This window comes from Dasypus novemcinctus, chromosome 7 (assembly GCF_030445035.2).
Source record: "Dasypus novemcinctus isolate mDasNov1 chromosome 7, mDasNov1.1.hap2, whole genome shotgun sequence".
Lineage (NCBI taxonomy): Eukaryota > Metazoa > Chordata > Mammalia > Cingulata > Dasypodidae > Dasypus > Dasypus novemcinctus.
Window position 1 is genome coordinate 27705996 of NC_080679.1, and position 9412 is coordinate 27715407.

The following is a 9412-nucleotide window of genomic DNA, read 5'->3' on the forward strand; positions in this document are numbered from 1 at the left end:
TTATGAAAAGGAACCTTAACAGAGCTGAAGACCATAGTAATAGAAATTTAAAACACCCTAGAGACTGAATCGTAGATTGGAGCTGGCAGAACAAAGAATCCAAGAATTTGAAGATAAACTAACTGAAATCATCAAGTCTGAGAAGGAGAATGAAGAATAGTGAACAGAGCCTGAGGAAACCATGGAACACAATCAAGTATACCTATATATATTGGGGGAATCTCAGGAGAAGAAAGGAGCAGGGAGAAGATTCAAAGAAATAATGGCGGAAAACTTCCCCAACTTAAGAAAAGACATGAATATGTATGTCCATGATGCTAAACAAACTCCAAAAATAAACCCACACTGCAATGTATTTTAACCAAACTGTTGAATCCAAGACGTAAAGCAAGAATTCTGAAAGCCACAAGAAGCAATGTGTCACATACAAGGGTGCCTCAGTAAGTTTAAATGTCAATTTCTCATTAGAAACCATGGAGGCAAGAAGACAGTAGGATAATAGTGCCTGAAAGCAAAAAAAATGGCTAACCAATAATTCTTTATCTGGCAAAAATGTCTTCAAAAATAAGATATTAAGACATGCCCAGATTTTTAATGAAGTTGAGTACACAGCAAAAACAGCAGGGTTGGAGGAAGGGAAGGAGGGAAAAATAAATAAATCTTTAAAAAAATAAAAACTCAAAGTTGAGCAAGTTTGTCACCACTAGACCAGTCCTAAAAAAGACGCTAAAGAGAGTTCTGTAGGTTGAAAGGACACACACTAGACAAATGATCAAAGCCATTTGAAGAAATAAGGATCTCTGGGAAAGGTAATAGTGTGTAAATATGAAAGCTAGTACTACCACATTTCTCGTTTGTAACTCCATTTTTTTACTTTCTACAGACTCTAAAAGGCATATATATATAAAATGTAATTAAGTCAGTAATTTTGGACTCAATGTACAAGAACTACAAAGCAATATACTAGAAATGGGTTGGCTTTCATAATGGGATTTGGTTAAAATCTTAGTTCTAAGGCCATGAAAGTGTCCAAATCAAGGCATCATGAGAAAAAACTTTCTCACCAAGCTGTGATGATCAGGCACATGGCTGCGTCCGCTAGTCTTCCCCTTTGCCTTATTGCTATCAGCTTCTGGCTAACGAGGATTCCTTGGCTCCTGGGGCCTCTCTTTTCTTTTTTATTCCTTCGTTTGTAAGGAGGGCAATTCTAGAGGTTTTCACTTGAGCTTTCCAGCTCTAACTGCCCTCTCTCCATGGACCAAGGGACATATGATGGGATTTTTCCAGTTTTAAAGTAAATCGAGTCCCCAATTATATATACGTTCTTAGAATGGAACAAAAACCACAGAACGGAGCCATTGTTCTACATTACCCACTGTAAAATGGATTCAATCCAAGAACCATTTATCATCTGATCTCCAAAAGCCACTATTCTATATGGCCTCAAGGTCCAATGGGGGAAAACTGCTCAACAATTTACAGTGCGTTCTTGCAGCCTTGTATTTTCAGGAGTTGCTATCTGTCAGGTGGTTTAAGTGACAAGATGCAAGGAGAGTTACTTTCAAATGAACTGGCTTGTAAAAATAGATTAAGTAAGAATACAATCAGAATAATTCAAGTTTGCTGTTAGGGACACTTGTTCTCCTAAAATTACAGCCAATCTCTGTGATTTCCTTCTCTATCACATGCAGTCTAGTCTGGATGAGAGTATTAACTAAAATGCCAAAGGAATGGAAATGAGACTCCAATTAAGAGTTGACTTTCCCCTTCACGTTTTTGATTCCTGTAGTGTCAAAGCAGTAAACACAGTTCTACTGCTCACTACTGGTGATTCCTTAAGGAGACTGTCTCTCAGCTTCTCCCACTGTTACCTGTGGAAATGCCCTGGTCCCTTATAAACCTGGCCCTTTAGTTCTTCAATCCTATGAGCAACTCTATTACCTCAGATAAATAATATCCTTTGTTTCGTCAGCTAGAGCTGAAGTCTAAGCTCTAGCTGAAACAAGAATTGAGGTAGCTCTTTGATTCTGGCAGCTGCTCATGGACGGACTTTTCCAGAACCCACCTCTACCATTAATGACTCAACTCCTGTGTCATAATTCAAATTCTCTAAAGAGAATCTGACTGGCTCCATTTACTCTATCGGTTGAGTATTTCTGGTCTGAACAAGTCAGCTAGTTGAGGAAGTTCAGTTATTAGAAATGAGAACAAAGCTATAGGTACAAGACAGTGTATCTCTTAGGCAAGAAGACTGATGGAAGTTCTAGGCCGCTCCATGTCATCCTTTCCTTACATGCAGTTCCATATATGTGACCTCTGCTAGGTACTGGAGATACCACAGTAAGCCACTCTCCAATGAGGGTAACAATAAAATAATCCCAATAAACACCCAAAAATATTTTAACCACAATCACAGGTTTAACGGGAGCTTGACCAAGAGAGCAGGAGAACTACCTGAGGCAGAGTTAGAGTTCAGGTGAAGAGAAGAGTCTGTGCATAGTACTAAAAGCCAGTAATGAGCAAAAGACAAAGTTAGAGAAGGTAAGGGCCAGCCTATGTAGAGTCATAGGCTTCCACTCTATTCTAAGGGGTAAAGAAAATCTGTATTTTTGCCATATTAGATTTGCATTTTAAGGATTATTCTGACTCCAGAATGGAGAAAAGATGAGACATAACAGTTAAGATCCTGAGGAGTCAATACCATGGGTGGAGCTATAATGTTAAGAGGTACACATGCAAAACTGGCAGATAGGCTGAAAAATGATGATTAAGGAAAGATCACTCATAATCATAACTAACTGTGACCCCTAAGTTTCCCCCAAGCTTAGTTTTCTCTTACTGTGACGTAGGAACCTATTACCCAAAGGCACTATCCATCAACTATATAAACTCCAATAATTAAGTCCTGTGAAACCTAGTGTCAAAATTGAAAACTAAAGACAGGTAGATACTTGCAACATTTTTTTCCGAAACTGTTTCATACTGTTTTCTGAAGATGCTGAGATAGTGTGTGGTCAAACAAAGCATCAAAAGTAAAGAGGCAGTATATACTACCCTACCTTCAGAAACAGTTAAAAAATATTAACTATGATTTAGAATCAATCAGAAGAATTAGGTTGACCAGTAGGTGAAACAAAGTTAACAGTCCTGACTTGCAAAAATGACCTCAATGTGGTTCCATCTATTGTTAGCAGGAAAACATTTAGATTTAAAAATGTTTGCCCAATTTATACCAAAATATCTCAAAGAAATCGAAATGGCAAGAACAATTTGTAAAAAGCTAAGACACAAACCTAACCTATGAGGCTTATTATATTCTTGTTAAGTCACATCATTTGACTGGATTTAGGATAATCATTTCAGTGTGTTTTTCCAATATAAACTAGAATAACATTCATTTCCAAGTCTCTTTTGAGAAAGCAAAATTAAGTCAATGGAAATCAAAATGTCAAATAAATACAATTAGCAAACCAAGGTGTTACATAAATTAACCCATTTATTACAGGCTAGAGATGGTCCAAATTGTGGTGCTCCTACTGGTCTTTCAATTCCTTCAGTCTCCTGATGGCAGACTTTACTGTGACTGCAGAGGTGGTGCTGAAAAGACAAACAATTTTGGTTTCCAATATAATTTAGCTATGTAAGCATAAAATGGCAAGTAAGTAGATTTGCATCATTTTTACATTACAATCCCAATATTAAGGTCTCTCTTTTTATTTCCCCAAATATGACTCAAAAACTACACTATTAAGCAGACTGCTCTAGCAAAACTTTGCTGCATTAATCCAGAAATCCAACCAACACTAGACTACTGCTCAAGATTAGTGGCTCCTAAACCACAAAACAGCATTCTTTTAAGAGAATGTCTTACTAGGTCTTGCAATAAAGAGTAAAATACATTTTAAAAAGATGTCTATTAATGTAGCTAAAAAAATTTTTTTAAAAAATCAAATGATTCAAGAACTGTACTTGAAAAACACTTCACCATCCCATAGTATAGGAATATGGATGCTAATTCATTTTACTATTAGAAGAAAACAGGACTCTCGCCCCCATTTTCCACCTTGCCCTCACAAAACACCCACAAGGTGTTTAAATAATTTACATTATCCAAATAATTTTTCAAAGCTATTGTCTCAAAAAAGGTGAAGGTCTAAACCAGTGGTATCCAACAGAAATATAAGGCAAATCACGTGTAATTTTAAATCTTCTAGTAGTTACATTTAAAAAAGAGGTGAAATCAATTTTCCTGCACATACCAAACATTATCATTTCAGTATTTTACACTGCTTCAGTTTTAAATTTAAATTAAAAAATTCAATCCCTCAATCACACCACTCACATTTTATGAGGCAATTGTTTTGGATAGCACAAGTCTATACAGTGGCTAGAGAAGAACACCTCAGACTTCAGAATCAGAGATGATTTCCAAGTGTGGCTTTAATTTCCAGAAATACATCAGCACAAGTCACTGTAAGCAACAACCAACAGAGAGGTTTGCCTCAGCAACATCACCTGGCCCTGTCAGGTTAAGAGCTGAATAAGTCAAAAAAACTACTGTTTAGAATGACAAAGACATGGTGGTCCTGATGGCCAAGTTTCCAAGTACAGTTATAAGCTGACAACAGCTTTTATTAAAACCTTGCAATTCAAGCCAACATTCAATCCCACACGATCATGCTGATAATGACCCCAGTAGCTCTATAAAATTCTAAAGTTATACGTGATTCAGACTTCTACTTTTAGTAGTTTTATGTTCTTAGGAAAACTGGTAATATTTCTAACTCTCAAGACAGCTGAAAAAGCATCATTTACTTTCCTAGGCTTGTCAAGCCTGAAACCAACAAATAAGACTTAAAGCCAGCCCATCCAGAGTCAAACCTGGGATTTGCCTCCTGTGGCCCCACAATTCCAAATTCCTAAAGGACTTACTTGTAGGTCCAGGCACCACCAGCTACTGTTTTCATGCAGGAACCACAATGCCATATCCCCACAGCTTTTCTCTTCATTTTGGTCTACAAAAATAATACATTTTCTCTATGAACAAAAAGTATTTTCTTTTTATGAGCATCCTGGAGCCTAAATTATACAAGAAAATGCTATTGTATTTTATAATATAATATATGTATCTAATCCCTTCAAGTCCACAAAATTTGCTTTCATCGTAGTGACACTGCCAGGTATGTTACAGAATCCCCTCACCAGCCCCCCCAAGAAAACAAAAGCAAAAAATTGTTTTTAATAAGAGTACTTCTGCATACAGTAAAAGTCCCAATATTTACTAATTAAAAATCTCTATAACAACAGAAGTAGTTGTTAAGATGTAACGGGTGTTTGATACACCGTGAGCAGACCAAACCAACAGACTTATTCTCCACAAAGGAGGTTTTGATTAGGTTGGGGCTCTTTGCCAAATTTTATCTTTCAGTTCCTAAATGGTTTTCTCTGAATGAAAAACGTTTCACGAAAATTTAAAATTATCAATACTCTGGCCACGAAACTGATAATGTATGTGCAATTTTAACTGCTGAATGACAAAGAATCAGCAAGCACACCGTTTATAAATTACCTTTAAACTGGACCTCCGTCGCCCTACCAGAGACCACCTTACCTTGCCACAGAAAGAGCAAGTGTACTTGGCGTGCTGGCTGATTTCAATTTTCTTCACCATTTTCCGAAGGGAGGCGCCATATCGGGTTCCGTATTTACCAACGATTCCAACCTTCTTGGTGCGTTTCGCCTGGTAGACGGGAGAAATTTTTAAAAGCCATTCAATATTTAGGGTTGGGACTAAAGAACGGAGACCCCACCCCAGGTACCGGCGCCTTCAAGCGCAACCCGCCCCCCGCCCGTGACCCAGCTCTCCCCAATTCAACCCGATTAAAACCAGCGACGGGTCAGGCCCCGCCGAGTCACCCCCGCCCCTCTGCCGCGGTCTGCGTCCCAGAGGGAAGTGGTGTCTCAGGCCGAGGCGAGGGCACGGAAACTGGAGAAGATACAAGCCAGGGCCTGCCAGCAGAGATGGGTTAGGGCGAAGAGAAGGGCAGATGTGTGCGGATAAAGTCTAGGCCGCCTCTGGAGCCCAACTCACCATGTCTCCGCGAACCAACTCCGAGCCGAGAGAGGAAGAAGCGTAGTACGCAGGCGCGATTTTAGCCTGACGAGCGGAAGTAGCGAGGGGGAGGCTCATCTAGGAACTAAGCTCTATGGTCTGGAGGTTTCCTCGGAAATCCCGCCAATGCGAGGCTTCCCGTCGGCCTGCTGGGGAATGTTTGGGGTGACTCGGGGGGCGGGGGTTGGGCACTGGGTGGGAGGAGGTGGAGAGTGGGGCGTGTCTCTCCAACAGGTTTACCCTGATTACAAACTATAGCAATAAGCAACTGTTAACAGACGCATCAAACCGCAGTATTATCTTACACATATTTCCCAATTCCTACAAAGCAAGTACGTTCTTTCCCCCATTTTAGAGAAAGGAAACAGACTCAAATTTTAAATGACTTGCTCATCGAGACTTGGCTTGGAGAAGTGCTTGAATCTTATGGTTGTGATTCCAACTTTCATACTGCTTTTCGCACTGTACTATACAGTCTGAAAGTGGCAGGTCCTGAGCCGGGTGCTGGCGATGGTGATAACGGCAAACCCAGGCTCCACCTCAGAACAAGTTTATAGCCCACCTAGTAGACAGTCAACTAGTCACTTTAATGAGTGGTAAAATTTCAAACGGATAAGCACCCTGAAAGAAAGGAAGATGGTTTTACTTGAGCCTGAAAAACAGAAAACCCTGGCTTTGCCTGGGGAATTGACCTTGAGATTTCAATGTAGTCACTTATAACCACTGACGTCTTCAGTTCTGATGAACTACCTACCTTCCGTGTAATTTCAGAACCCACTCCAATGACCTTGTCCTAGGCTGCCAGACAGGTTCCTGGTCCTTGCCTGGAGCTTTAGTCTCCCAACATCTTACTCTAACCCCATTCTATTCTTCCAGCTCTCTCAAGGCGGTCAAGGGAGGAGCCAGGTTTCCAGTTAAGGCCAGAAGGTGGAGAAAGTGTTCTGTGACTGGAGAAATGGTGGTAAATATCTTCATGAAGAATGTTAGAGGTTTCTCCCTTACAAGGTTTATAATGATTAACTGATCACAAGGTTTATAATGGTTAAAAAACAGTGACTTGCATTCCTGTGACATAGAACAGCCCCCTATCCAGAGCCCACATATTCAGATACAGTTAATTTCCTCACAAGAATAGACAAAGGAGCCACATGACAACACCAACCCCTTCTGCATCCCTAGAATTCACCCCCCTAGCCCACCACCCTCTAGCCATTCCTATTGGCTCTCAGATCTTACCCAACCCCAACCCACTCCCACTGACTAAGCATTTTCCTGCCTATAAATGTACTGTATAAATTCATGACCAGAGGCAGGCTGAAGTCTCTCTTCAGACCACCACCATGCTGCCGGGGGGAGGGCTGAATTCTAATCTTCAGACCCCCTTCATTGGGAGAGCTTCCCAATAAACTTCCTACCTGCAATCGCATCAGTCTCCATGTCCCAGTGAGTGCCATTTATTCTCTAACAGAACATACAGTAGAAAGTTTTGCACTTTGCTGAGAGATTGGTGAAGCAAGGGGAGAGAACTTCTAGAATTAACGAGTGGGAGAGGATCAGTGATTTAAGGACAATAACCACAAAAGATCCTGTGGGATGAAAAGCATTCTGGGGTTACTCAGACTTGCCTCAATCAAACTCTGGCAACAAATAGCTTCAGTTCACGAAGTTTAGTATTAACTGTCTCAAATAATGTTACTAAGCTTGTATATTTCTTCTATAATCTGAAAAATTACCCTTAAGGAAAACCTCTACAACCCTACTAGTAAGGAGCACACTTAGAATCCAGACCTTGATTCATAATACCTGTAGCATAATGAATTGAAAACTTTGGCTGGTCTTTGTCTCAAGTTTCTGGGGAGGTAACCTCTGGATCTCAGGATTGTCCAGTGATAAAAATGTCTTTTTAAAAAAAATTATGGTGGGCCCAGGATCCACCTGATATTTCGTATGCTAATGAGATGTCAGGGTGGGGTCAGTCATACCTGCAGACTTAGGATAGGGACTGATAACTCCAGAAAGACCCACCAGGTGATTAGGAGATTGGGGCTTTAAGATGATGTCCTATTACCTGAACTCCCCAGTCTTTTGGAAGGCACGGGGCTTGGGGATTGAGTTCAACCAAGTGGACATTGATTCTATTGGTAATGCATTATATAATGGAACCCCATATAAACTAGGGACACTTAAAGCCCAAGAGAGCTTCCACAATTGATAAGATACATCTCTGTGCTGGGTGAGTGAGGCATTCTGACTTCATGTGGAGAGGTCAGAACATGCATCCCCACGTTTGTAGTTATCAGAAGTATGGGTAGCCTGGGCTCCTGAGTTTGCAACTGGTACCCGAAGGACATTCTTGTAGAGCATTCACCTGTGGAGTCTGGCCTAACTGGATCATTAGTCAGAATTGAATTGCTTGAGTTACTGCAGTATTTGCAGTCAGTGTCAGAAGTTTTTGAAAGTTGGTAGAGGTTTTTGAAAATGTAAAAAATACCAGTCTCTAATAAAAGGAACCAAAGTTCTTTAGAGAAATGGCTGATTCCAGGAGTGCAGTAGGAAATATACAAGATGAGGAAGGAGACTGGAGCATGTGATATTGCCAGAAAGTAAGGAAGTAGTAAAAAATAAAAGAAAAAGAAAAAAGAAAAAAAGAAAGAAAGAAAAAGAGAAAAAAACACACAAAAAAATGATTTACAATTGAAATGGTATGTCAAATGGGCAAAGGAGCCAACTAAAAGAGCTCCCAATGGCCAAAACTGGAACAATTTGAGCAAGAAAATAAAGTGGTATTGAAATATAATACAGAGTATAAAATAAATACCCACGAGTCCATACTGATATAAACAAATGTTTGAATAAATAAATGGTGAAGATGAGACAAATCTCCCTTGCAAAATAATTCCAAATAATTTATGCAAAGACTGTACTCAAGGAAGTAGAGCGTAAATCCCCACTCTTAAAGTGTGGACTAGGCATAGTGACTTTCTTCCAAAGAGCACAATATGGAAAGAGATTAAAAAAAAAAAAAAGGTAGGGAAGAGGATGTAGCTTAATCAATTGGGTCCTGGCTACCATATGGGAGGTCCTGGGTTTGCATCCCAGGGCTTCCTTGTAAAGGCAAGCTGGCCCATGCCTGCGGAGAGCTGATGGCCTGTGCCCGTGGAGAGCTGGTGCAGCAAGATGACACAACAAAGGGAGACAAGCAGACACAGAAGAATGCTCAGTGAATGGACACAGAGAGCAGACAGCATTCAAGCAGTGGGGGGCGGGGTGGATAAACAAATAAATCTTTAAAAAAAAAAA

The 9412-nt window shown here is 40.2% G+C and overlaps 1 non-coding gene across 1 annotated transcript; it reads right to left on the reverse strand.

Moving 5' to 3' along the window:
• Positions 1-3478: 3478 nt before the first annotated feature.
• Positions 3479-5668, reverse strand: LOC101445259 (uncharacterized). Its single transcript, XR_009186476.2, has 4 exons — positions 5612-5668; positions 4933-5015; positions 4343-4471; positions 3479-3597 (listed from the first exon to the last, which is right to left on the reverse strand). It is a non-coding gene; the product is annotated as an uncharacterized protein (transcript).
• Between the last annotated feature and the right edge of the window lie 3744 nt (positions 5669-9412).